General features: G+C 56.2%; 1 long non-coding RNA gene across 1 annotated transcript; it reads right to left on the bottom strand.

Annotated features, from left to right (window-relative positions):
- Positions 1-17,372: 17,372 nt before the first annotated feature.
- LOC306639950 lies at positions 17,373-21,487 on the bottom strand. The gene is made up of 3 exons (XR_013757705.1): positions 19,141-21,487; positions 18,243-18,353; positions 17,373-17,981 (listed from the first exon to the last, which is right to left on the bottom strand). It is a non-coding gene; the product is annotated as an uncharacterized lncRNA (long non-coding RNA).
- Positions 21,488-27,492: the final 6,005 nt, after the last annotated feature.

Here is a 27,492-nt window from a genome sequence, read left to right on the forward strand (position 1 = left end):
ACCGAGACCAGCAAATACTGGCTCTTCCTCCTCCGGAGCCCCGAGCGCGCCGGGTCGCCGGCCGCGTCAGAGGCTCTGGCCACTGCGCCGCGATCTCACCTTCCTCCCCAGCACTTGTCAAAATATTTTTTTTCCAAACAGAATCACAGTTCCTGGGAGGAGGCGCGGGTACCAGCTGCTAGGTTCATCAAAGCGCTCGGCTCTGGTGACCCACTCGGTTTGATAGTGCCCTGAGCCTGGGGCCGCCTTCCCGTTCCTTTGATCTCTAAGTGGAGAGGAGAAGCCAAGGAACCCGAGACCTCGGCCCAAGCAGGGAAGCCTACTGGGCGCAGTTCAGGGTCCCTGGTGAGCCAAGCCGCAGCGCCAGGGGGCAGATCAGAGATCACAGGTCTGGACAGGCCCTCAGTGGGGCCCAGGTGCAGGGCCCTCTCTGGAGGCACCCAGCAAGCGCAGGCCCAGGCCACGCCAAGAGTCCGGCTTCCGGTCAGTGTTTCTGCCGCTGGACTGGAGCATCTTCTAGATTGTTCCTGTGCATGGCTGAGGAACGCAAAAGGATCAGTTCTGAACCCTGCCCTCCAGGGACCCACAGGCCCAGAGAAGAGCTCCCCAAAGCCAGTGACGCATGGCAGACAGGGGTGGTGACAGAGGTGACGAGGGAGGAGGGGCGTGTGTTGGCTCTGCACAGGTGTGCAGGCCAGGACCTGGGACTCAGGCAGACTCTGCAGGAAGAGGTGCCTGTCATGCCACAGACTTTGTGCCCTCTTGAGTGGGGTGGACAGACAACAGAGCTGGTCCTGCCACCCAGAGCTTATAGTCAGCAAGAGAGACAGTGATGCTGGGCAGTGGAGCAGGCTGTCATCCCGGTGGCTCCGGAGGCCGAGGCAGGAGGATGGCATGTTGGAGGCCAGCCTCAGCCACTCAGCAAGATCCTGTCTCAAAATAAAAAGTAAAGAGGGCTGGGGAAGTGGCTCAGTGGTAAAGTGCCCCTGGGCTCAATCCCCATTATACCCCCCATAAATGAGATAGACAGAATGAACAGCTAGTGACACAGGTCAGCACCTGGTACAGTAGCACTGGGGATAACTGGAGACTGGGAGACCCTCTGGCAGGACCCGGGAGGTCTCAGGGAGCTGTCCTGAGGACAGAGGGAGGAGAAGGATGGGGCTGCCCAGGGAGTCACAGCCAGCCCAGGCCCCTGAGGCACGAGGAGTGTGGGGCACCCAGAGCACAGTGGGTGCAGGCGGGAGAGGGAGCCTGGGCTCCAGGGCAAAGGAGCCTCAGCAAAAGGGAGCGGGCCCAGCCTGCCAGTTGCCTCCCCACAAATTCCCAATCTTCCCTTTGTTACCTCATCTCAGAGGTAACTCTGATTTTTCTCTTGGACATGTGGACATTAAGGAAAAGAAATGACTACATTTCTCAGCTTCTCTCAAAGCTAGGTGTAGCTGTGTAACGTAGAATTCTAAATAAAAATGTGCTGTTTTCAGTAAGTGTCCTTACATGGAGTACACTTCCTTCTTGTGGCTGGGATGCAGATCTGAGGGCTGGAACTCAAGCAGCCATACTAGACCACAAATTGGGAGCCTTGTACTAGTGATAATAAAACAAAAAGGTAGAAGGAGCCTGCGTCTTTTGATGGTCACAGATCTTCTATGCCTGCCTTAGACATGCTGCTAAACTTTAGTCAGTTAAGAAAGACCAACACCAAAAAAAGCCTGTCTTTTTTAAGGGACTTAATGGTAAATACAACCTAAGTTGATAAATAAGAGTTTCATGGATGATGCTAGAGTGGCTCATATAGAGCCAAGGAACTAGGGCCTCTTCAGGGAGAACTCCTCATGGAGTGATGACAGTCCTGATGATTCTAGAACCTTCCAGATGTCTGGCAGTCCCAGGGCAAGGATGAGCGGGGAGCAGCAGAAGTCGAGGGTTGGGAGCGAGCAATAATCCCAGATGCAGACGCTCCCAGGCTGGTGTGAAAGCTGAGAGCAGCTGGTTGTGCTGGGAGCGGTGTGTCTGGGTGGGGGGAGCTTTCCTTTTTTGTTTTTAGAGCACAGTTCAGTGTTCTAGAACGACACCTCCCTGTCATTGTCATTTGGGTTATTCAGCCTGGATTAGTCGTTCAGGAGCTCACCTCATCGCTGCCGCAGAGCGTGAGCCGGGGGACCTAGCCTCCCATTCCCAGGTCCCAGGAGCTGTTGAAGCTGTCGCTTCTAGTTCTGGGGTGGCACCTGGAGAGCTGCTGCTCTCCGAATACACCCGAAGTGGACCCTGGGAAGTCACAGCCCAAGGAAGCTAACCGGACAGGCTCTGCCGGGGCTCAGGCTGGGGTGGGGCTCAGCCTCTGCAGGGCAGGACCCATGGGGCTGGGGCTTCAGGAAGGGGCTGTGAACCTGCAGGAGCAGGAGACCTCACCAGGCTGGCTCGATGGGTGAGCAAGGCCAGCGGAGGGACCCAGGGGCGCAGGTGGTGTCTGAGAGGTGGCTTGTGGCAGCTTTCTGGACTTGCCTGGTCCCGGAGGCATCCTGGAGGGCACGATGGGGCCTGGCGCCCTGCAGAGGGTGGTGCTTTTGCGATCTCTGGGGAGTACGGGAGCCAGGAGCCTAGTCGCCCCTTGTGTGGTTGGGGTGTGTCAGCTCCAGCAAGAGGCAACCAGAGCTTCGGAATGCAAACGCGGCCCTCGACCCCCAGGCAGGATGTCCTGGGGGACCTGCGGCAGGTGCCAGTGCAACCACGTGGGGCTTGACCGACCCCAGTCCAGCGCTGCCGGTTCCCGCGGCGCTGTCACAGCCCCGGGGGGCGCAGCCGGGGCTCAGCGCTGCCGTTGCCAGGTGCGCGCGGTTGGGCCAGGGCCGGGGTCTCACCCGGGTCGGTCCCTGCAGCTTCTCGCAGGGGCCGCCTGGGGCCGGAGGTGCCACCGCCCCCGCCGGCCGCTGCCCTGTCCGAGGCCCGCGCCTTTGCCGGCTGCTTCCTGTGCAGCCGTGAACCCGCGCGAGAGCTCAGCCTGCGCTCGAAATAGCAGGCGCCCGCGGGCCAGGGGTCGGCAGTGACGCACGCGGCCGTTTCCAGGCATCCGAAGGTGTCACGCCGAGCCCAGGGTCCCCAGGGGCCGCCGGTGCCTTGTTCCTCTCTGCGGGAGGCTGGAGGCCCCCAAATGTCACCACCTGTGCCCGCATCGCATTTCCATCCAGCACCGCCGCGCGCAGGCTCGGGGCAGGTGGTGGAAGGGCCTGTGTGCATCCCGGTCTGGCAGGACCGCTAGCCTGGCCCCGAGGGAGGCGCCCTCTGCCCATCTCCACGTACCCTCGCCGGGCTCAAGATGCCTCGGCTTCTTGGGGTGGTAGCATTCAAACTATAGGGTTGTTTCCATCCCTAGGAAGACTGGGTCCACTTCACACAGAAAAGGTGGGCTTCCCGTCCTCAAGGGAGAAAGGCTGGCCCAGGGAGGGGACAGGATCTGGGAGGACACTCATGGATAGCGAGCCACAGGACTGGACTGGGCCATCCAGCCTCTGGTCTGCCGGTGCCCTAACTCAGGGATCAGGAAGTAGCCCCTCCCTGGCTGGCACCCTGCACTGCAGAGTCCAGCTGCGGGGCCTGGATGCAGGTCAGGATGTGGCTTGATCAGCTCCTCCCTCTCTGCCATGGTTGCCGAGTCATGAGGATTGGACAGAACAGGGGGTTGGTGTCCGCATGCGGAGCCAGGCTCTGGAGCCACCTGCCCCAGTTCCGTTCCTGCTCCTGCTGCTTTCTGGCAGTGTGATTTTGGGCAGGTAACTGTCCCTCTCTGTGCCCCCATTTCTCACCTGTAAAACAGGGATGATGACAGCCCTCATCAAGAGCTGCTGTCCCAAGCAGGGACTTTCCACAGTGTCTGTGCTGAGAGTCACAGTGCACATGACCACCATAGCCCAGCACATAGTAGGTGCTCAGGAAACAGCAGCAAGGCTGGGGGCGGCTGCCGGAGCCTTCCTTCTTGCTGGCTGCAAAGCCTCTGGGCCCGGGAATTCTCGTTCCTGGCTGCGCGTTAGAATCATGTGAGGTTTTTCCTAAGTGCTGCACTTAGGGCCCGCAGCGCAGAGATCCCAATTAGCCTGCTTAGGGCCCAGCGGCGAACGATCTTTGAACAGGCTCCCCGGTGATACTAACAGGCAGCCGGGACTGGGAACCAGGGGTAGCAAACAACTGAACCGCTCGCTTTGAAGGAGGCATGGTGAGGAGCTGGGTCAGGTGGCCTTTCCTAGGCGTGACATTCAGCTGAGAGCTGAATGTTGGGAAGGAGGGAGCCAGGCAAAGATCTGGGGTGGGGTGGGGTTTCAGACAGCAGCAGAGGGGGTGCAAAGGCCCTGAGGCAGGCGTGAGCTTGGCATGTGGGGGGAAGAGCAGGAAGTCCAGGTGGCAGAGAGGCCCTGTGCCAGAGGGTGGCCTTACCCAACCCAGGATGGCAAGAACGGGCACGGAGTCCCCTCCAGCCAGAGGCACTGAACGAGCCCTTGCAGCCATTGGGGGGTTGGGCACCTGTTCCTCAGGCCTACCCCAGGGAACTGGGAATTCCCGATCCAGGGCTCCGATTCCAGGCAGAAATTGTCCCCAGCGTTTCCATAAGCAGGTCACCCGCTTGAGCAGGATCCTGGGCTGAGCAAAGTGGGGAGTCTCTCCAGGGTCGGGGGAAAGAGGCTGGCTGGGTGCCCCCCCGGGGGGCCATCACCAAGGCTGCCAGGGAAACGCCAGCCTCCTGTGAAGACTTAATGAGGCTGGGCGTCGCGGCGTCCAGAGCGGATGGCGCAGGTGTTTGTGTTTTCTGGCACAATTATCCGGGAGCAAGGGCAGGAGCCGAGAGGGATGCACCTGCGGCCTTGTGCCTGCCAGTGGAGGGACGCCTGTGGGTGCCTCCTCCCGGGAGAGGCGTCTGTCTGCTGCGCTCTCCACGCCTGACTGCATGTCTGTCTGTCTATCCGTCCTGCGCATGGCAGGCACTGCTGCCTTGGCGGCAGCCACACAGGATAGCGCAGCCATGCAGGTCTGGTGGGGCACACGCGGGCCGCCCAGAGGCTTGGTGGGCGCACCTCAGCCCCTCACACCACCCGCGGGGAGCGTCCGGGCAGGGCCTTTGTCTGGACAGTCCACCCGCTGCCCCGTCTCTATCACCGAGGCACTTCCTCCTGCACGGCCGGAGGCCCAGCTGCATCCTGGAGCCTGGGCTGGCCTGAGAGAGACTGGGGCCATCCGGCCTGGTGGCCGTGTGCAGAGAGCCCCAGAGGCGCAGCTGGTGGAGTGTGGCCAGCCCAGGTCAGGCCAGGCCCCAGAGCCTGGGAGCACTCTGGTTCTCAGCAGGATTGGTGATGGGTCTCCAAAGAAACACCACCCACACTGGGTCACTTGTCCAGCCTGAACCAAGTTTGCCCAGGGTCCGGTCTTGAACCTAAGCGGATATCGGTATCCACCGCTGTCGTCATCCAGCAAGTGCACCTCCTGGGACCGTGGGACTGGCCGCTCCCGCTTTCTCCTTCTCACCCTGCAGCAGCCCCATCAGCCTCCCTGCACTCCACCTGCACTCCACCCCAGGACCTTTGCACGTGCTGTCCCGTGTTCCCATAACACCCATTCCCCCGTCTTCTCCTGGCTGGCTCCTTCCTGGCATCCAGAGCGTGGCTTGGATGTCACCTCCCCAGAGAGGCCTGTCTTACCCAGCCCCTTGCCCCACATCACACCTCAGTCACTTCTTGTCACATCCTGCTTCAGAGCACATGTAGCCATCTGGCATCATGTTATTCTCCACGTTCATCCCGTCGTCCCTTCTGGAATAGGAGCTCCGTGGGGGCAGGGCCCTGTCTGAGTCAGCTTCCTCACTGCGGGATCAGAGTCAGCGTATAGTATGTGCTCAGTGAATACTTAGCAGCAGTTCAACACATTTATGAACACTAGTCACGTGTCAGATACTGAGGATTAGCTCATTGCAAACTCACAAAAATGGACAAGCCAAAGGGGTGTGCTGTCGGAACCTGCTATTGAGGAAGGGCACGGTTCAGGGAGGTTGGGAAACCTACCGAAGCTCACGCAGCGCGTGAGGAGGAGAGTCTGGATTTTTATCAGGTGTGTCTCATGCACTCTTAACAGTCTGCTCTGCTGCCATCAGGAAACAGGAAGAATAGGAAGCTGACCCAGGAGACAGACGGTGGCTGAATCGGTCACCTGCTGCTGTGAAACACGGCATCCCAAACCTAGTAACTTAAAACCAGCTGCCGGGTGGCCAGGCTCTCTGCGACTTGGGCAAGGTTTGCGGGCACTGCCCCTCGGCAGCATGGGGCCTTGGCTGGCAAGGGGAAGGGTCTGTGGCGGGTGGGCGGGGGCTGACGGGCCCCAGGGGGCGCCACTCCCACGTTGGCCACGGTCGGGGACGCCAGCCGGAGCCTCTGTGTGTCTCCAGGAGGCCCCTCTGGGGGTCCCCTCGGCTCGCTGGGAGGCCGCTGGAGTCCAGCACCACCAGTGCCGAGGATTTGGGGTGAGAGCCCAGCTCCTGGTGGGAGGCCCCGCGAGGACAGCCAGCTTGCACCGGCAGTGCTCCCTGTGACTGTGACCGAGAGTCCACAGGCACGGCACACACCCCTCCTCCGGGGCATGCCGAAGGTCAGTGCACCACGGCAGAGTCCCTCGTGGGGTGCACTGGGGACAGACCAACCCGGGCCCCTTTCCTCTGCAGGGGTCGCCTGAGGGACGGCCACAGACCCCAGTGGTTTCTGGTATTCTGACATTTTGCATCTCGGGTCCTGCCCATCACCCTGAGCTGTGGACCCAGACCAACCTCTGCCCCCGGGAGGGGGCTGTGCAGCTGTGCAGCCTCTGGGAGGCCCGGGCCGGGCCTCTGTCCACACTTCAACAGCAGACAAGAAGTGGAGGACTTTTCCTGATCACTGGAAGGTTCCCGCAGAGGTGCGTACAGGGGCCCTGGTGCAGAAGCCCCGGCCAAGGGCCAACCCAGAGCCCTGGCCCCAGGGAAAACGCTGAGCAGCTCGATCCGCAGACCCCCGTTCCCCATCCACCCATTCACACGCACGACCTTCCACCCCAAAGAGTTTGTTGAGAACAACGGAGACCACAGAGGTCCAGCAGGCCCCTGGTCACTGGGGACCTGAGGGGGAGCCAACTGGAAGGTCCCTGCCCCCCAGAACTCACAGCCTGGTGGTGCAGGCACATGCCACACGTGCCCAGGAGAACGGATGTGGGCTTTGCAGGAAAGGTTCAGGATGCCACAGCTGCTGCAGAGACTCCTGGCTCAACCTGGCCAGCTGCCTTGGGAACTGCCACTTAAGCTGAGGCTTTAGTCAAAAAAGAGAAAGAGTTTACGATGTAGACAGAGTGTGGGGAACAGTGTTAGAGCTAGGTGGAACAGCAGGGCAAAGGCCCTGAGGTTGAGATGTGCTTGGCACACTCACGAAACAGGACAGTAGCCAGGGGGACCCTTCTGGGCCCTGGAGGTCCCAGAACTTTGTCTTCTCACAGTGGCAAGCATCCAAGTGGGGGAGTGGCTCCGCAGGTGTTTCTCAAAAACTAGTTTTTCTTCTGCACAGAGGGTAGATCAGGAGAGGTTCGCTGGGGACTCTGGTAGTTGACAGCAGCTCCTTCTTTTTGCACACCTGGGACTAGGTGACTCCCGAGCATCTTCACATTTGCTCACCTCAACCACAGATGAGCTGCTGCCACCAGGCCTGTTTGACAAACTTGGAAAGCAGGGCTTAGAGATGTGGAGGGAGAGACAGGGTCACTAGCCACTTTCTGAGGGCCAGGGGTCTACAAGTCGACCAGAAGCCACTGCTGGCCCCTTCCCTGAGCTTGGCTCCTGGAGGAGAGCCCACCCTGTGCCTGGTTCTGGCTTCTGCCCCTGTGACCACGTGGGCGCAGGTGACCCGCAGCCCATGACCCTGGGCTCGCTCTACCTCCCTGCATCGGCTGGAGCCGCCCAGCCCAGGAGCCCGCCAGCAGGAGAGGCCGCTGGGACGCGCCCGCCGCCCCGTCAATGGCGCTGCGGTTCAGCGCCTGCGCCCGACGCGCCCCGAGGTGAGGAGCCTGCGCAGCTGCCCTGGGCCCGGCGGCACCGAGCCCCTCTGGAGCGTCTGCGGCCTCCCAGAGGCCCCAGGCGGGGGAGGGTCTCTTGCCGATGTCGGGGTCCCCCGTTTCCGTAGCCAGTGCCGGGAGGGGCGTGCGGCCGGGGCAGCTCCTGGCCCCCGTGTGCAAGGCGGAAGGGAAGCCACGCGATCCGGCGCCGCCCGCCAGTCCAAGTGAGCCCAGGGCCGGCCCGCCTTCCTGTTGGCACCACCAGAGCGCAGGACGGGTCCTCCTGCGTCCCGGCGCCGCTGCTTCTTTGTGTCACTTTGCGCTGGCAAGGGGTCTGCGCTCCGTGCCCTGGCTCTGAGCAGCTGCGGGCTGGCCCTCCTGGTGGGCCTGCAGCTCTCCTCCGACGGGGCCCAGGTGAAGCTGGAGAGCGGCAGGAGCTGCGCCCCAGCGACGTCCCTCCACAGGGGCCTCGCGCTCGGAAACCGGCCTCCTCGCAGGGCTGCCACCCCACGGCTCCTCCCTCCAGGGCCTCAGACCTTAGGCAGTACTTCGCCCGAGGACTGGGGATCCTTCTTCAGACCTCCCTGAACTTGAACTGGGTGGTCCACGCCGATCTTGGGGAACACCTTGGTCTTGCAGGCTCCGAGGGACCCCAGGTCGAGCACCTGGGGTAGTTGGGGGCTGGTCAGGGAGGGGCCACCAGATCAGCTGCTGGTGCACACGTGTGGCTTTTTTCCAGGTGACTGTCAGACAGCTGGCAGGACTCAGGTAGGACGGAAGAGATGAAGACAGGCAGAAAGGACAGGGACGGGGTGGCAAAAGAAATTGTGACCCTAAATCTAAGCAGCTCCATGAACCCCTGGCCCTCACTCCCAATCCGTTTCCCCCCGACCTGAACTCATAAAAAAATTTTAAAAAATAAAATAAAAGCCTTCTATTCTAGAATATCGTGAGTCCAGATGATAATGCCTGCCCACGACACCGCTTTGTGCGACATATTTTCTTCAAATAAAGCAAAGGAAGACTATTTTTAGAAACTCACGATCCAGGTACATTCCAAGCCTGACCTAGTGACTGGCATCAATCTAGAGACCTTGAAAGAAACAGACCCTCTTGACCCACCCTGTGCCCCTCGATTAAGAGAACTGAGTCACCAGGCTGACGTCACACACTTGCCATGCTCACTATTTACAAGGCTGCCTTTAAAAGGGGAGCCCAGCTGGGCACGGGGTGCACACCAGTGATCCCAGAGACTCAGGAGGCTGAGTCAGGAGGATCTTGAGTTTGAGGCCAACCTGAATAACTTAGTGAGAGCCTGACTCAAAATTAAAAAAAAAAAAAATTGAAAAGGACTCAGAATGCTTGATGGTAAAGCACCCCTGGTTCAACCCCCAGTACCAAAAATTAAAAAATAAAGAGTTTAAAAATAAATAAATGAATAAATAAAAAGAAGAGCCCGTGAGCTCAAGATGGCGTCTGGCCCTGGAGTCCCCACTCTCTTCGCCCTGAGTGCGGGGGCTGCTCCGGTGCTTGACTGTCTGCTTTCTTAAGTAAACCCTGTGCCTCCTGACGTGCCGGGAAGTCCTCTCTGTCAGGTCGCTCAAGAGCCACAGCTGAGCTGAGGCACCCCTCCGTTCTGGGGGGTGTCCTCGGACACTTTCCTGGTGACTCGAGGAAGCTGGAGACACTTCAGAGAAAACCGGTGTGTCCCACAAAGGGCGAGAGACTCAACAAAGCGCCCGGCTGACCTGTTTGTCAGGATGCGGGTGGCCCCCACGCTCCTGCTCCTTCTCTCCTCTCACAAGTCCAAGTCCAAAAGTCCCTTCAGAAGCTCCGAGGAAGTCCTGGCTTCGAGCGAGCTTTACTCTCCCACAGTGGAGACATCTGCAGCTCCAGGCCACCTGCTCATCCAAGGTTTCCCTGCAATGGCGTCTGAAACCCCTCCATCTTCCCTGTTCCCTTCCCCGGCCAGGCTGGGCTCCCTTCCCCACGCATCTCCTCTTGAGGTATAGAGCCTAGCCATGCTTTAAATTCAGCATTCCCCCTCGGGCGTGGCCCCTTGCCCGCTGTGTGATCTGGGGCCAGCTGCCTAACCTCTCTGAGCCACTGATCTTCATTGTGGCGAGATGCTGGGGCAGGTTTGTATTTCAATCTGCATGCTGAACATCCATGTTCGGGCGAAGATAGGCAGAAAGTCGGAGGCTCTTGCCCAAGGTCACACAGTGTGAAGCAAGTTTGGGGTCAAGTTGCCCTAAATTTAAATTCAGCTCATCTGACTCCAAATCTACCAGTTCTCTCTGCCTCCTTCTTCCATCTGTGTGTCTGTTCATTTGCTCAGAGGCCTGAGGAGAAGGTTGGGCAGGCAGGCCCCCTCAGAGCCTCAGCCCTGGTATGTGTCCTGCTGTCCTCCACGGGGGCCTCTGGCTGCGGTGTGGAGTTCTGGAGCCTTACAGGGAGACCTCCAACCAAGCAGGGCGCTCCTCCCAGGTGCGGCTCAAGATGAAGGTTCATTTCCCCAGCAGTGACCAGCCGGCATCTGTTTCCTTTTAAGAACACCAGTGACATGCTGTGGCTTAATTTTTATTTTTTCCACAGTGCCACACAAAACTGCTCACGCAGAACAGCTCAGCCTCCGATGGCTGCCTCCTCTCAAAGATGGCGACCCTGGCTTCCAGCCAGGTTCACAGGCCCACAGCCTGCAGGACGGCGCTCTGACATCTGTTGAAGACAGCTGCGGGCTGTGGGCCAGGACCTGGGAGAGGTGACGCTGGCGTCCTTCCCTCTGTAAGGCATGACTTTGGAGTCTGCACATTCTCCCGGTGTGATGGTTGTGTTGTCTGCATAACTTTAATTTCAAATAGTGTAAAGCTTACAAACAGTTGCAAACATACTTGGGAGAATTCCCCCATGGCCTCACCCAGCTCCACCCCACCATGACGTCTTCAGTGACCCAAGCATGTCATTGGGAAATCAACACTGGAACTGCCTCACTTGCTTAGATACAGGACTTGTTCAGACTGTATGATTTTTTAATAGGTACTCTAATCATAGAGTTTTAAGTTTTAATTTTTGACCAGTTACCCAGTGTCTCGTTGAGATCAGCCAGCTGCGCAGGTTGGTTGGCTCAAGCCAGTCTCCAGCCCTCACCCCTCCGCTGCCTCTTCTCTGGAAGCAGCCCTCTTGAGCACCTTCAGAGGACCACTCTGGCACCAAGCTCCTCATCACTGCAAGGCAACTTGGATTGCTGTGTGTGTTCCCACATTTGGCATTACATCACCTCCGGCCGCAGAAGATGCAGTTTCGAACCTCTGACCTCCTCTTCCCTTTGCCCTGAACTCCGTCCCTGCGTTTTCCCTAAGTAGCTGTCCCATAATTTGAGTGAGATGGCACTCAGCATTGTGACTTACTGATTTTTTTCATTTGCTGAGTTTTCTGTGTATTCATCACTAATATTTCTAACTGTAAACTTCTGACCAGGTATCCAGATTGTTCTTGGTATCTTCATTCATACCAGACTTTCTCCAATCTCATCATCGTGAACCAAGTCTCTCCTGGAACCTTCTGGCTATTCTGAACTGAACTTGTGACCTCTGCAGAGGGTGCGGTGACTCTCTCTTCCCCATTACTTGAAGCTCTCTTCACCAAGTCTGCCCTGGATTTGCTGTTTCCTAGATCTATATCTTTCTCTTTCTTGGTTCACACCCTCATTTTGGTGGAGTGCATCCTTCAGTCACTTTCTGAGAAAAGGGTAGGTGGGAAGCACATTTCTCAAAACTTGGCATGGCAAAGGATATTTTTATGTTTTGGCCTGACATAAGAGTCTAAGTGAGGACTGCTTTTCCTTCAGCCTTTTAAAGACTCTGTACCACATTCTCTCACTCCCAGGTGTGCTGTTGAGAAGCTTAAAGGCATTCTGATTCTGTTCCTACCTTCCTGGAAGTCTGTAGACTCCTCTGTTCTAGCAAAGTCCTAACATTTCCCAGTGAGGTTCCCTGGTGGAAATCTGCTTTACCCCCTGTGCTTGAGCACTGTGGGGTCCTTTCGACCTGGACATTTGTGTCTTTCAGGATTTTTTCCTCAAGTATTTTATCAAGATTCCCTCCCACATTTCCCATCTCTCTAGAACTCCTCTAATCTGAGTGTTGGTATTTTATCACTTATCTCTGCTTTTTGATAACTTATCGTGCTATATAATTTTGAGGGTCTTCCTCGACTTTGTCTCCCATACCTTCCACTGGGATGGTTATTCTGCTGTCCTGTTTCCCCTCGAAGCTCTTCCTGGGCTGGGGGTGAGCTCGGTGGCAGAGCGCTTACCCATCACACTCAGAGCTCTGGGCTCCCTCACGAGCAACACACACACACACACACACACACACACACACACACATACACACGCCCCTCTTCTTGTGTTCTGTGTTCCTTCTTAATGGCTCCATGTTCCTTTCTCCATAGAGGCGTTGAGATCTGTCATCTCTTTCTGGATGGAAAGGTTTCTTTTATTACTTGTGATCATAACAAATGTGCACTGTCTCTTTCAGTCACGTTCTGAGTGTCTGTTCAGGTCCTGATGTCCACATCAGAGACTTTCGGGACGCCCCATAAAAGCCAGGCCCAGAAGTGGCTGGGAGGGCTGGGAACTTGGGGGCCTGGACATTGGGGTATTGGCTCTTTCTGCTGATCCATCGGTTTCCCAAGGGATACTCTGCTGTCCTCTGTCTGGAGGTCCTCAGTCTGGCCACCCGGGGCCTGGGAGGCAGAGTGACCTTCCACCTAGCACCGTGGGTGGACTCTGCCCCCTCCTGCGCCTGGGGTCTCCAGTGCAGGAACCCTCTGCTTTAGGTTCGCCTAGAAGTGAGCCTCGGGTCCCCTGCTCGGTGGGCAGGAGCTCGGGGCTGGGACGGGACTGGGGCCTCATCTCTGCCTCTTCTGCAGCTTTCTCTGGTGGCCTTTTCCTCTCCCAGGTCACACCGTTGCCCCTGTCCCCAACACCAGGAGCCAAGGGGGTGTGTCCATTTCCTCCTTCACTAGGCTCTCAGAACTGGCCAAGGTCGGGTCACCAACGACAACAGATGGCTTCTCAGAGTCCATCAGACCAGAGCGGAAGCCTTGTCCGCACGTCCCCAGGTCTTGGGACACTGCAGGGTCCTCGGGTCTGGGGATTCACGCTGCCTTCCTGAGTCTCCGCGTCCCCAAGTTGGTGATGGAGGCACCGCGCCTGCTCCTCCGCCGAACCGAAGCTCAGCGACCGGAATCTGCGAGCTGGAGCCCGGAGCCAGGGAGCCCTCAGGCCCTGCCGTCCTGGGCCACCCGCCCATGGCTCAGGAGGCCTTCCGCCGACCGGGCAAGCTCTCACCTCCGCAGTCCCGACATCTGCAGCGGACGCGCTGGTTCTTGGGGGGCCGGGTCCCCCGAGGCGTCCGCAGCATCGAGCGAGCGCATGCGCCAGATGCCCCGCCCTACGCCCGGTGTGACAACTAGAACTCTCCAGATACGGAAGGCCTGCCCTTGGTGGAGAGCCACCGACCGTGCTCAGCCTCATGGCACCACAGCAGCCACTGTCAACCAGAGTGGCGACAGAGCTGGCCCTCCCCCAGGTGCAGAGGCCACTGGGGAAACAACCTCGTGGCAACTCGAGGTCTCAACTTGAGGGTGGCAGCAGCCCAGCCTACCATTTCCTGGGACGAGCAGCAGCGGGAGCCCTCCCCGGTCCAGGCTCCCCGCCGACGGGGTGGACTTGTCTCCTGGGCTTCCAGAACCATCTAAAGCCAGGGAGGGGGTTGGAGCTGTTCCTGGTCTGGTCTGCCGCGTGTGCGCAAATGACGGGCCGTGACCCGCTGTGCTCGGTTCCGCGCCAAACCCCTGTCTCCGCACGGTCGGCAGGGCCCTCTTGACTCAGATGTCCCTGAGGGCCCGCTGCCTCCCAACCCACCACTGGGAATCGAATTTCACCATAATCAAACCACAGTCAAAGGGCAGCAGGCACCGTGGAGCCAGGAGCCTGGCGAGACCCCGAGAGGAAGCCTGCAGCCAGGAGGCGGCGCTGGGACCTGGGCTTCTCCTCTCCGGCCCAGCATCTGACTCCCCAGGTCACTGGCTGTCAGAGCAGAAGCGAGGGAAGCTCAATCCTGTGACGGAGTCTCAGGGCATTTTAGACATAGAGCTGTCCTGCCAGGTCGCTAAGTATGAGTGTGTGTGTGTGTGCGTGTGTGTGTGTGTGTGCGTGCATGTGAATATGTGAGCATGTGTGTATGTGTGTGTGTGTGTGCATGTGCATGTGAGTGTGTATGAGCATTTGTGAGTGTGTGTATGCGTGTGTGAGCGTGTGCATGTGAGTGTGCGTTAGTGTATGTGTGAGTGTGTGTGAGTGTGCACATGTGTGTGTGCATGTGTGTGAGTGTGAGCATGTGTGTATGTGTGTGAGTATGTGTGTGTGTATATGAGTGTGCGAGTATGTGTGTGTAAGTGTGTGTGTACGTGAATGTGTGTGTGAGTGTGTGTGTGTGTGTGTGAGTGTGGTGTGTGTTGTGGGGTGAGCGTTTCTTCCTTTGTTCCGTCAACATCTGCTGAGTACTACCTCTGCACTGTGTCCCAGTGTCTAAGTTAGTTAGGAACAGGACATTTGACAGTGCCATTTATTAACTGTTGCCTGGCACTTGAAGTAAATGACATAATCCTTATTTATAGCTGAGTGGACAAAATCTGGCCTCTCGAGTTGAACCACCTGGGTTTGAATCCTGACATGGCTCTCTACTACGGCAGAACCTTGGACAGGGAATTAGGCTTCTCTTAACTCAGTTTCCGTATCTGCAAAATGATCATTTTTCCAGAAAATAAGAGAACCACGTACCTCTGTATCATGGCATTGATCTTCATGCAGATATAAGATATACATATATATATATATATATATATATATATATTTTTTTTTTTTTTTTTTTTAAGTTTTCCAGGCTATTCTTGGATTTGTGCTCCATCCACCTTGGCCTCCCAAGTAGCTGGGATTATAGGGGTGCACCACTGTGCCTGTTTGAAGTTATATTCTTTTTTGTTTGTTTATTCCATTAATAACTGTGTCTACAACTCATAATAATAGCTAACAGGCTTGTAGATTTATACTTCCCATGAGGATGTAGAGAGAGGTAAAAGGATTTTGTTCTTGTGGTAATAAGCTAAAACCCAGAAAAAATAAAACCCAGACTTTCTGTGGTGCTACGGAGCAGCAGTGGAATCAAAGGAGACTTAAAGAACTGAATTCCAGAAGGTAACAGGAGCTGGGCTGCTTCCATACCTGAGCAAATGTTGCCTGTGTGGCGGTGGACAGAGGAACACCCACCTGGACAGGGAGTCTTTGCAACACTGGAAGTAAACCACCCGGCCTTGGACTGGAGTCTGGGTTCATAGGTCACATTGGAGTTTGGAAGAATCCTGAATGCAAGATGTCATTCAGGCCAGTGAGAAGGACAAGCCTCCAGTGCAAAAGAAATCATGTACTCCAGCAATTCAGTGTCCCCAACTGCCCTGCCCAAGTTTCTAGAATGCAGAAGCAGAGAAAAGGCACACGTCGAGAAAACTTGCAGAGCCTTGCACATTCTCTCACTGATTGGATCGCAGGACCCCGGAGAACTTGAATTTAAATGAGAACCAAAAATATCTGAAACTGCTGCAGCCAACCCCTCCTCGCTCAGATACTGACAAGATTTTTAAAAGACAGAGGATGTTGGTGGCTGGTGTAATTACGGGCAGCTCAATCTAATTAAAGCCATTCCTCACCCCAGCCCAATTACATGCTGCGAGAACTCTGAGTGATCAGCCTCTCCATCCCATCAGCAGACAGGCAGAGCTTCAGCTTTCTAGGAAACAAACAGAACAAAAAACAAAAGTAGAAAGCGTGCTTCAATTGCCCCTGGTTTTTATCCATACTTTCAACAACTGAATCAAATTCAACAGTACTCGAGAGGATTCATGGGGAAAAGTGACCCAGAGTAGAAGCAGACAGGATCCCTTTAGTGGGATATAGAAATAAATACATGCATGTGTGTTTTTAAGGTCTTTTCATGTGCAATTGTGTGTGTGTGTGTGTGTGTGTGTGTGTGTGTGCATGTAAAAGAGAGAGACAGAATGAGAGAGAGAGTGAGCACAAAGGAGAGAAATTTGTAAGACTAAAACACGAAGGTTGCTGACATGGTATGTTTCAGGTGAGCAATGGAAATTTAAAAAAAATAACAAAATGGCAATTCTGGAAATAAAATATAGGAACTGAAAATGTATCTGGGGAAACCATAGATTAGACATTAGACAATTAGAGAAACCATAGATTCGATCCATTAGAGAATGGATCAGTGAACTTGAAAACGGCAAAAAATAGAGCAACACTGAAATACAGAGGAAAAAAGGTTGGAAGGAAAATGAACAGAACATCTCTCATCTGTGGTATGATGCTGGGCAGTTTGCAGACATAAAATTGGAATCCCAAACATGAAGAAAGTCACAGTGAGGGCATCACAGTAATATGGATAAAAACCGATGATAATAGAAATGTCTTGAAAACTCTTTAAAACTTCTTTTTAAAGAATTATATGTACGGACACAATAATAAGAACCATGGCTGACTTTTAGCAGCAACAGTGCAAGTCAGCTAGCAATGGAAAGCATCTTGAATTGCTGGCAGAAACCAAACCCATCCACCCAGAATCCCAGAGCCAGGGAAGTTACCCTCCAAAAATGGAAATAAAACAAATCTATTTTCAGATATACTCAAACTGAGAGAGTTCATTGCCAGCAAACCGACACAATGGGATGTTCAGGATGAAGGGAGATTATACCAGATAGAAACTCAGATCTTCAAGAAGTAAAAGATATTGTCAAAGCTACAGATGTAAATAAATTTCTTCTTTCTTATTACTTTAAAAAAACAATGGATCATCCACTGCAACTGGGAGTGTAAAATGCCCTGGCCTCTTAGTGAAACAGTTTGATTATTTCTTAAAAAGTTAAATGTAAACATACCAAACAACCCAGCAATTCCACCGCCAAGGATATTGACGAGAGAGAGAAAAACATATGTGCACACAAAGACCTTTGCAGGAATGTTTACGGCAGTGTTATGCGTAATGTCCCAAAAGTGGAGACAATATGAACACCCATCAAATGGAACGGAAGTGAGTGGATAAACAAAATGCGATACAGCTATGCAATAGAACCTTACTCAGCAATAAAAAGAGCAAATCAATAATACAAGTGGCACCATGGATGAACCTCTAAACATTAAGTGGAAGAAGAAGCCAGTGGCAAAAACATTTTTAATTATTTTTTAATTTGTTCTAATTAGCTACACATGACAGCAGAATGCATTTATGCATTTTGATAGATCATACATAAATGGGGTATAATTTCCCATTTTTCTGATTGTCCATGTTGTAGGAACACATCGGTCACGCAGTCATGTCTATACATGAGGTTATAATGTCTGTTTGATTTGATTCCATTTATATGAATTGTCCAGAGAAGGTCAGACTGTAGACACAAAGTATACTAGGGTGCCCAAGGCTGAGGGGACAGTGGTGTGTGGCTGAAAATGGGCACAGGGATCTTTCTGGAGTGATAGAAATGTTCTAAAATGGTATAATGTCAGTGGCTGTAAAACCCCATAAATTTATTCCAAAAAATCAGACTTGTTCACTTCCAGTGGCTGGATTTTGTGCTCCGTAAACTTTCTAAAGCTGTTAAAAATGAACCATGGAAAGCAAAAATAGTATGTATGATGGAGTTTATGTCATAGAAAGAGCTGAAATATTCGACGAGAGCATCATAGACTGAAAAAGAGTAAAATGAAGTAGACTTTTAAAATTCTTACATTATACAGGCAGGTGGAATAGTGAATTCAGGCAGAATTTGAGCATGAAGGATGCACATTTTAATCCCTGGAGAGGCCCCTGGACACAAATGGAACAAAAACAATAGCTTGGGGCTGGGCTGTAGCTCAGCTGGTAGAGTGCTTGCCTCTGATGCAGAGGCCCTGGGTTCAATCCCCAGCACCGCAAAAAAATTAATTAATTAAATAGCTTACAGGCCAATAGAAAATATAAAATTGAATACTAAAAAAATGATACTTGAGTAATTCAAAAGAAGGCTTGGAAGAATGAACAAGACAAAAGAACAGATAACCACGAACATAAGACCCGAACCCAACTTACCGAAATCGCAATCCACGGAACAAAAGGCTGGACACTCCAGAGGTGGTCAGAATGCGAACACTTTAGAGTCGCTGGCCCCTTGGAGAGGAGATTGGCCAGGGACACAGGTACCTACAGGAGTGTGGGGAATGTTCTACCTCTGGATTGGGGTTCAGTTTACAAGGCTGGAGACTGCAGATGGCCCCTGACCAGTCGATTTAGGGTTGTGCTGAGTTTCAGATGGTGTGAAAGTGGCCCTTGTTCAGGGGAAAACACACTTTGAATTTGGAATTTGGGTCTTTTCCGGGGCCCGATGCCGGGCAGCGGCGGTGAGCCCCAGCTCCCGGGGAACCCTGCACCTCCCCTATAGACAGGAATAGTCTACGGGGTGCTGTGTGCTGAGCCAGGACGTCTGTAATCTCATCCCTGTGATCCACAACCCAATCAGGATACAGAAAATGCCCAGCCCAGGCAGGTCCTTGTGCCCACACCATCGACTCCGTCTGTCCTCACTAAGAGGCTGTGACTTCTCTCTCGCTGTCAGGTAAGTTTGGTGTATTCGATGCATCTGGGGTTTATAATCCAACTGACGATGAGTTTATTGAGATGTAACTATCATAAGCTGAGCACATCTGTGGGTGCAGGTGTACACACGTGGACACATATGTAACCCACATAGCTGGTTATGTGTACGTTTATCTGGACACGTACACATTCATACATATCACTTAACAAGACTCTTTCATTAGACGTTTAAGATTTTTGTGTCATTCTTAATGTGTGTGTGTGTGTGTGTGTGTGTATAAGCGTATATTTCATTAGACATAAAATACACCTTAATTTTAAAGAGCACTCTTGGTACCAGCCGCAGATCCTGATAGCTCACCCTGTGAACTCCAGAGAGCCTCACAGATCTTACCAACAGGGAAACTCAGGTTCCCAAGATTGGGCGATGGTGGTCAGCTCCTGTTCTGGGCATCCATGGGTGAGGCTGCATCTGTGTGCCCAGCACTGCACCTGGTAGGTGTCCTCACAGACGGTCCCCAGGCAAGAGGAAGAGGAGCTGGGGCTCAGGGAGGCCAGGTGACTCTCAGAAAGTGGAAGAGACAGGATTGGGACTTGGGAATGGCCTCTGAGCTTCCTGTGTCCAGCCGTTCCCCTGCCTGTCCTTGGGGGCTGCTGTGATGCCCCTCACGCTGCCCACCTGCCCCGCTGAGGGACATTGGAATGCTCTGTCCCTGTCATTCCACCTCAGCCCAGGCAGCAGTGGACGCTGGGGGCGGGGCAGGAGGTGATTTCATGCATTGGGGGAGTTTTGGGGCAGGTGGGGATTAGGATTTCCCAATTTTTCACCAATTACCCATTTCACATTTTTATATCTATTTATTTGGGGTCCTCTACCACTGAGCCACATCCCACACCCCTTTATTTTACTTTGAGACACGTTCTCGCCAAGATGCAAGCTGACCTGGAACTCGCCAGCCTCCTGCCTCGACCTTCGCAGCCGCTGAGACTCTAGGCAGGTGCCACCCTGCCGGCTTTGACAAGTCAAGTGCCACGCAGGCCTGGGTGCGGCAGTGAACAGAGGAACAAAGCTTGCCGCCTGGTGGGGGCACCGGGCTGGGAGTTCCACAGCGAGAGGAAAAGCAGCAGGGGAGAGCAGCAGAGGGGGTGTGCGGCGGCTGCTCCCGGGAGGCGACGCTGATGGAGTGGCCTGTAGGCCATCAGGGCTGGACGCCCGGGCGCCAGGCGCAGCGAGGCAGTCACGCTGGGGCGCATGCACAGAGCCTGGCGGGCTGACCGAACGTGTGGGGTTCTTGTGGACACGGGCCTGGCCCAGTGCACGCGAGGTCTCCAAGACAATGAAGGGAAAAGGAAGACGCCAGCTCGGGCCAACCCCAAATTAGGTCACAGCCCAGGAAGGATCAGGGCCAGGCTTTCTGCATGGAGAGCAGAGAGATGTCCTTCCCTGGTGGCCCTGAGCACTTCTGGATGGGAACGGGTCCAGGGCTCCCCGGCCGCCTGCCACAGGGTCACCGGGAGCTCTCTGCAGGCAGGGAGCCTCCGCCGCCTCCGCCGGCTGGTGTTCACGAGCTCCGTAAACCCCCACCGAAATCTGAGGCAAAAACACTGCTTCCATTTTCCAGTTGAGGAAACTGAAATTAAGTGCAATGCTGGAAGCCGCAGAAAAGCCGCTGGAGTCCCAGCCACGGGGGACCTCGGGTTCTTCCTCCTGCGCGGATAAGGCACAGGGGGTGGGGGCAGTTACCTGGGCCATGGGGAGAAGGCAAGGCAGCCGAACCTCCAGTGCTGGAGGATGAGTGGACAGACTGACCGATGGACGGAGGGATGAATGGATGGACAGACGGGGACAGACGGACACAAGGAGCCAGGCAGTCCTTCCTTTGCCACTCTGAGCTTGTGTTTTCATTAAGCTTATTTCTTGCTTCTGAACCTCAGGATCCCCCTCTAAAAAATTTGAGGGCTGGACTGGACACGTTGCTTTCAAACTACTTACAGTGAGAGCTTTTCTTCAAAGGCTGCCAAACAGGGGACAGAAGTGGCCTTGGGTGGGGCCAGGGAAAGAGGTGGGCAGCATACGAGAGGCTCGGTGATCTGGAATGTTCTGTGTCAGAAATGGGAGCAGATGTGATGGAGAGAGGTGGAGATCTTAGCCATACCCACATCACGGAGCACTGCCTGGTGGCTTGGCAGGGGCCAGGAGAGAGGAGTAGCCCGGGGAACGGGGTGGCGTCTGCCTCCCGCTTCCCTGAGGGTGCAGGATGGGGAGCCGGGCCTTACCTGCAGCCCTGACCCTTCGCTCGGCCCTGGAGCTGCAGGACCAGGTAACTGGGCCAGCTCTGCTTCCTACCAGACCACGGCGGGAGCTGGTTGAAGAGGTTGGTCTCACCTATTGGGTGAGGAGCTTCTTGGGGGTCCCCCAAAGGTGGAGCCAGGCCAATCGGGACGTCCACCTGGTTTTCCTGGGGCTGCAGAGCCTGGTCAGGGTGGAAGATGACCACAGTCACCGGTGCTCGATAGGGGTGATCAGAAGATGGCATTTGTGTGGGTGGCCGGTCCCAGAACACCAGAGCCACACAGCCGCGACTCCCATCAAAGTCCTGGGACATGAACGGCATCGCTTCTTTGTCGTGTGACCTCCTGTGGAAAACGTGGAGCCCAGTGCTTGGGGTACAGAGGGACCGAGACCCTTGGTGAAGCCAGCGCCACTGCCCGCCCATCAGGTGACCTCCGCCAGGCCGTCAGGGGAGTTTCCTGTTCTCCGAAACCGCGGCACAGTCGCAGGCTGGGGTGGCATCCCCGCTGCTCTGCAGGGCTGGGAGCAGCATCCCTGGGGCTCTGCGCCTGGGTTCCTAAGGCCGCCTCCCTTCCCCTCCCTTCTTGGGTGTATCTTTAAGGAAATACCAGGCACTGTACCAAGTAAGTCCCGAACATCTGCGGCTTAAGATAACAGGCTTATTGATTGTTCTGGAAGCAGCGCCAGGGGAGCGTTCTTGCCCCGCGGCGGCTCTCCCTCCCGCCGCCCGCTGGGCTCCCTGCTCCCGCCATCCAGATGCAGGAAGGAGCCCTGAAGACCCAACCCAGCAACGGCACAGATCTTCATGCACCTCCCGCCCCCGAGATGCCACTGCCAGCTCCCGCCCGCAAGGAGGGGTGGGCTGGGGATGGAGCCCCTTCCCGGGACCACCCCAAACCACAGAAGGCAGCTTGAACTCAGGGGACAGCAGCCGCCGGCACCACATGGAACCAGCTTCACCTGATCCTTCAGGCGCAGGTTCGCTGAGGCCTCCCGGAGGAAGCCTGGCCTGCATCTCCAGGCACGGTGGTCAGGTGTCCCTCCTTCGCATCCCAGCACTCTGTCCCTCTGTCACAGGCTGCTGCAGTTGTCTGGTATCTTGTTTGGATCTTGTTTGAAGTAGAAAATGAGGCCTTGGAGGTGAAATTCTGTGTTTACCTGTATGCCTGAATGCCTGGGCTGTAAAGGGCACAATGAGCTATTGGAAGGATGGATGGAAGGATGGATGGATGGATGATGGACAGACGGGTGAATGGATGGATGGATGGATGGATGATGGACAGATGGGTGAATGGATGGGTGAATGGATGGATGGATGGATGATGGACAGATGGGTGAATGGATGGATGGATGGATGATGGACAGACGGGTGAATGATGGGTGGATGGATGGATGAGGGACAGACGGGTGAATGGATGGATGGATGGATGGATGAGGGACAGACGGGTGAATGATGGGTGGATGGATGGATGATGGACAGGCGGGTGAATGGATGGATGGATGGATGGATGATGGACAGACGGGTGAATGGATGGATGGGTGGATGGATGGATGGAATGAAGAACAGACGTCCCCCGTAGGAGCTTTGGCGTCCCCAAGCCTGCACCACTGCCTTTTCTATTTCTTGATTCTCCAAAACCTGGCAGTATTCTGGAGAATTCCTGGCTATTGACTCTGGGGACAGCTCTGAGGTTGTCGAGCCCCAGCCAGGTCAAAGGCAGCCTGGGAGCAGGACAGCACCTGGCCCTGACTTAGCCTGGAGCCTGCAGCATCCCCGAGTCCCTGCCGCCTACTTCCAGAGCTCCTTCCGTGGGCGGGGGGGCTCCAGGGTCTGCCCCGAATCGCCCCTGCCAACAGCAACTCTGCAGGGCGCCCTGGAGTGAGTCACTCTATCTGAGGCCCTGGCTGGGGCTGTCCCGCAGCAGGTGGGCAGGACCTCTCCTGCAGGGTGGATCATTTCTGGGGGCAGCAGCCTGGGCATACCGTGGTCCCACACCCGGCCCTGGAGGAAGGTGGGAGGTGGGTGTGCCCTCCACCCGCAGATCAGCCCTGCGCCTGCAGCAGAGTCCAGAAGTCGGCATGCCTAGGTCCCCAAGGGCAGATGGAGGACAAGGCGGGGACAAGGCTTGCTCCGCAGGCTTCAGACTCTACCCCAGGGCAGCAGAGAGTGTTTATTTATCTCCCTGCTGTCCTGGAGTTTGGTATCCGAGTATCCTGTGAGTCTCGGCTGTGCCAGAGAAAGAGTATGTGTTCCCGTTGGCGCCAGAACCTTCGGGAGACAGCTATCAGGGGCGGCAAAGAGAAAACAACAAAAATAACCACACTCGTGAGGGAGCCTGCGATTCACTGAGCAGGTACTGTGCGTTCTGAGCTCTCCACAGGGTTAACTATTGGAGTCTCACAAGTACTCTATGAGGGAGGGACTCTTGCTACCTTCTTTTAACAGCTGAGGAAACTGAGAAAGGAAGATTTAACCAGTTACCCAAGGGCCCCCCGCTGGTAAGTGGCAGGGCTGTGACTTCACCCCAGCAGCCATCTCCCAGGCTCAGGTCTGCCCAGCATCTGAACCTCGGCCCTCACCCCGCGGGAGGAACTCCCCCCCTGGTAGGATCACAAGTTCCGGGCTGCATTTCCTTAGTAAAAACAGTCTTCTCTGCTGCGATCTTCCCTCTCTCCCTCTCTAAAAAATCATCAAGGTCTAATTTCCAGGTACTAAAATGCATAGATCTTCAAGTTCAAGTCAATAATTCTTTAAAAGCCGCGTGCTGGCGGGACCCGCACTCGGGTTAATAGAGAGGACACTTCCTAGCCGCCTCCCGCCGTCTGCCCATCCATGCCGCAGCGTGAGCAGCCGCCACTTCACACTGCCTGTTCTTCCAGTTGACATCAGTGGAACGCTGGCGCCCAGCCTCCCTCTCTGCTCTCCTCCCGCCCTCCCTCCTTCAGGTGGCGATTTCCTCTTCTCACGCTGAGCTGCCCAGAATCGAGGGCACAGGTGGCACGTGCCTGCCCACGCTGCCCGTGCCGTTCCTGGAGTCCATGACAGACGTCTCCGATGGCTCCTGCTCAGATCTCTTCCCCAGAGGCTGTAGCGTTCCCAGCACTGCGCACTGGGGTCCCGAGAGCCCCCTCCGCTGACGGCGGCTGGCGGGGAGTTGAGATGCATTTGCTTTCTCAGAATTAAACCTGAGGCCTCTCTTTCGGTGGGAGCTGCGTTTCTTGAACATTTTATTTCACAATAAAGACCTGCAGGAAGTCGCAAATTAGGACACGGAGTTCTCCTGTCCTCTCTCCATTCAACGTCCCCCCACGCTAACGTCGCCCAGAGCCGCAGTGAATCATCCAAACCAGGAAATGGGCCTGGGGACAGGACGGTCAGCTGAACTGCAGAGCTGGCCTGGACCCCCGGCTTTGTGACCTCGCTCTGGGGAGGGGTTGATGGTCGTATGAAGCGTTCTGAAGAAATCCCCCGTGCCACTCCCATGAGTGGGGGGCCACGCTGGTGCCTCCCCCCACACGCCAGTGCCACCCAGTCTTGAGGACCGTAGTTAAACGGCGAAAGAACTGCGTGACCAGGCCACCTCGCCATCTCCAGTCTTCATCGCTTATTGGCAAAGGAGGGCAAACAATAACCGCCATACACAAGGCTGAAAGGAGGGTTCCAGAAAGTTCTCAGTAGGAATATTCTTCGACCTACACGGTGCTACCAGGGCATGGGTCTCGGTGTTTCTGAGGGGCCCCATAGACGTCTCTCCCGTTCCCTAACTTACGGACCCATCGAGAAGCAAGGCGAAGCAAGCCCGTGACGGGAGCCGCAGCCCGGGTGGGGGTGGCTCTTCCGCGTGCTCGGCATCTCAGATGGAGGCCTGGGGTCCCAACGGCTGTGGTGACAGAGTGGAGGTGGGAAGTGAGGAAAAGCAGACGACTGGAGGGTCTGGCGGTGACGGTGCCATTTGCAGAGACAGGGAGACGGTCGGGGCCGTGGTGGGGGGAGAAGCTGCCCGGGCCCCAGGCGGGTGAGGTGGGCCTGCAGCCCTGCTCAGGGGTCTCCGAGCCCCGTGTCTAATGCCCAGGAACTTGTGCTTTGGTGTCCAAGTGACCACGGACCAGTGGCAGCTTGAGGGTGGCCTGGAAGCACCTCCAGGGACCCTCTGAAGGTCACTGTCACCGGGCTTTCGCTCTGGCCAGGTCCCCAAGACTCCCCGCCCAGCGCCCTCCTCTCAACGCCAGGGTCTCTCCAGGACTGAAGTGCGTCCTCGTGGTTGGGGACCCGGAGGAGAGAGCCCTGCGCTGCCCGTCGCTGTGCTCTGCGGGGGCCGTCTTCTCCAGCTGAGGGCCCAGGCAGGCCTCAGGACCCCTGCCCCACTCCTCCCGCTCCGTCCCCCTCCCACTCAGAACAGCCCTGTCTTCCCAGGACACCTGGTCCCAGCTGGCGCCCTCTCCCCACTGCGGGGACAGTGTGATGACAGCCCTGCAGAACCTGGCAGGTGCCACCTGTGTCCACAGGTCGTGGGGCCCTCACATGCTCTCTGCCTCCCTCCCTGCAAACTGTCCCAAGGTCACCCCCCACCAGCTTTGCCCCAGATTGCACAGAGATTGTTTGGGAAAACATTGTTCTCTCCCAGCTGGACACCCCGCAGGTGCCCGAGGCCCAGCCGCGGGGGCGGGGGGACCCTGCAGGGTGGGGGGTCAGGGCCAGAATGTCGGGTGGAAAAACACGGTGGCCTGGGGACTAGGCCCTCCCCAGGGTGGCCTTGAATGGCCCGGAGGGTCACCTTCTGAGCCTCCCCAGGAACAGCAACCCCAAGCAAACCGCAGAACCACATGCAGCAAGCTGAGGGCTGAGGCGGCCGTCCAAGTTCAACAGGCCGGGGCAGCCGCCCACCTGCCACACTGCGCACGCAGACCGGAACCAGCCACGGTCAGAGAGAAAGCTCGGCCACTCCTCCTTTGCCCAGAACCAGTGAGGGACGGTTCGCTTCCTTATGACTGCTCTTGGTGAATAGAGAAATCACCCACTGAGAGTCCACTGCGAAGAGAGTCCACGTGAAGGGCCACCTGTGCCTCAGCTCATTCGGTCCCTGGTCCACTTGAGTGCTGCTCTATCCCCACTTCAGGGACCTAGGCCCAGAGGAGGAGTTGGGCAGATTACCTGAGGTCTCGCAGCTAGGAGCAGGGAGGTGGACGGAACCGGGCCCTGGACGGCAAGGCCCACACTGCTGACTGGTGGCCCACGACGCCCCACAGAAGGCACGCTGCCCGGGCCATTCATGATTCCCGGGGTCACAGAGCGGGAATCGTGGCAGAGCCCGCGGTTCTCGTCCCTGTCCGGAGAGCGTACTTGGGTGTCAGCAGGGAAGATCCTGGTCACCCCTCCGTCAGTGCTGCTGATGCTGTGGCCGTGGTTGACACTGTCACACTGGAACCCCGGGCCCCGTGTGTGCTGAGCTTGCCCTGCCACAGCCACGTCCGGCCCCAGACCCTCCTCTTACCCCGTCCTACATTTTCTCAGCCGCTCTCCAGCAATTTCTCTTGGGAATCGGCGTCGCGGCCCGGCCTCTCCCCGGCGGGCGTTCCGTTTGCTAGTTATACGAGGACACTGGCCTCTTCGCCGTGGGGCTTCCTTCCCAGCAACACGTGCATGTCCTGTTGACTCCGAATTTCCTTTCCCGGCCATGAGTGCCAAAATCCCTCCATTCTGCAGCCTCAGTGCGGCCTGGCAGCCAGCGTCCTGGGGCCCTTCAGCTTTGGTGGCTCTTGCCAGCGAGACCCTTCTGCAAACAGCCCCTCGGGAGGGACTGCGACAGTGACACTGGGGAATTTGAGCCGACCGGCCTCCCGTTCTCAGCTTGAGCCTCCACCAGGTCGGCTCTGACTCTCAAGGTGGACGAACCAGACCCTGGGTGGGTGGTCATGGCGCCCTGCCCTCTCAATGCCGACCTGAGCTTTCTGGTCCTCACGGCCACCTGGAGTGTCCTTTGCCATGCTGGCCCATCGGGGTGAGGGGAGAGCCTCATTTTGAAATTTCTCCAGGGCTTTGCCCGTGCCACCTCCTCGTCACTTGGTCCCTGGACAGCTTGCGTGCTGAGCCTCCAGCGTTCCAGGTGACGTGATGCGTGTGTGTCTCTGGTGTCCCCGAGGTCACGAGCCGTGTGGACCCAGGCTGTGGACAGGGGCACCAACTAATTACGTCATCACAAGTAAACACAGTTTTTGCAGAAAAATCACGTGATCACAGATAAACCTGGAGGAAGTGCAAGGAATGGCCGCCCGTTTCACAGGTGGGGATCGAGGCCCGGGTGGGGAGGGACTCGCAGAGGTCGCACGGCCAGGCGGCGTCGGGCTAAGGCAAACCGTTGTCATGCCGAGTTCTCCCCGCTCACTGCCTGCAGGCACGGCTCCTCCCAGTTCTTCCTGGTCCCGGAAGGCCAGCTGGCCTCCAGGCAGTGCCAG

Source organism: Sciurus vulgaris (assembly GCF_902686455.1).
Source record: "Sciurus vulgaris genome assembly, chromosome: 11".
Taxonomy (NCBI): Eukaryota; Metazoa; Chordata; class Mammalia; order Rodentia; family Sciuridae; genus Sciurus; species Sciurus vulgaris.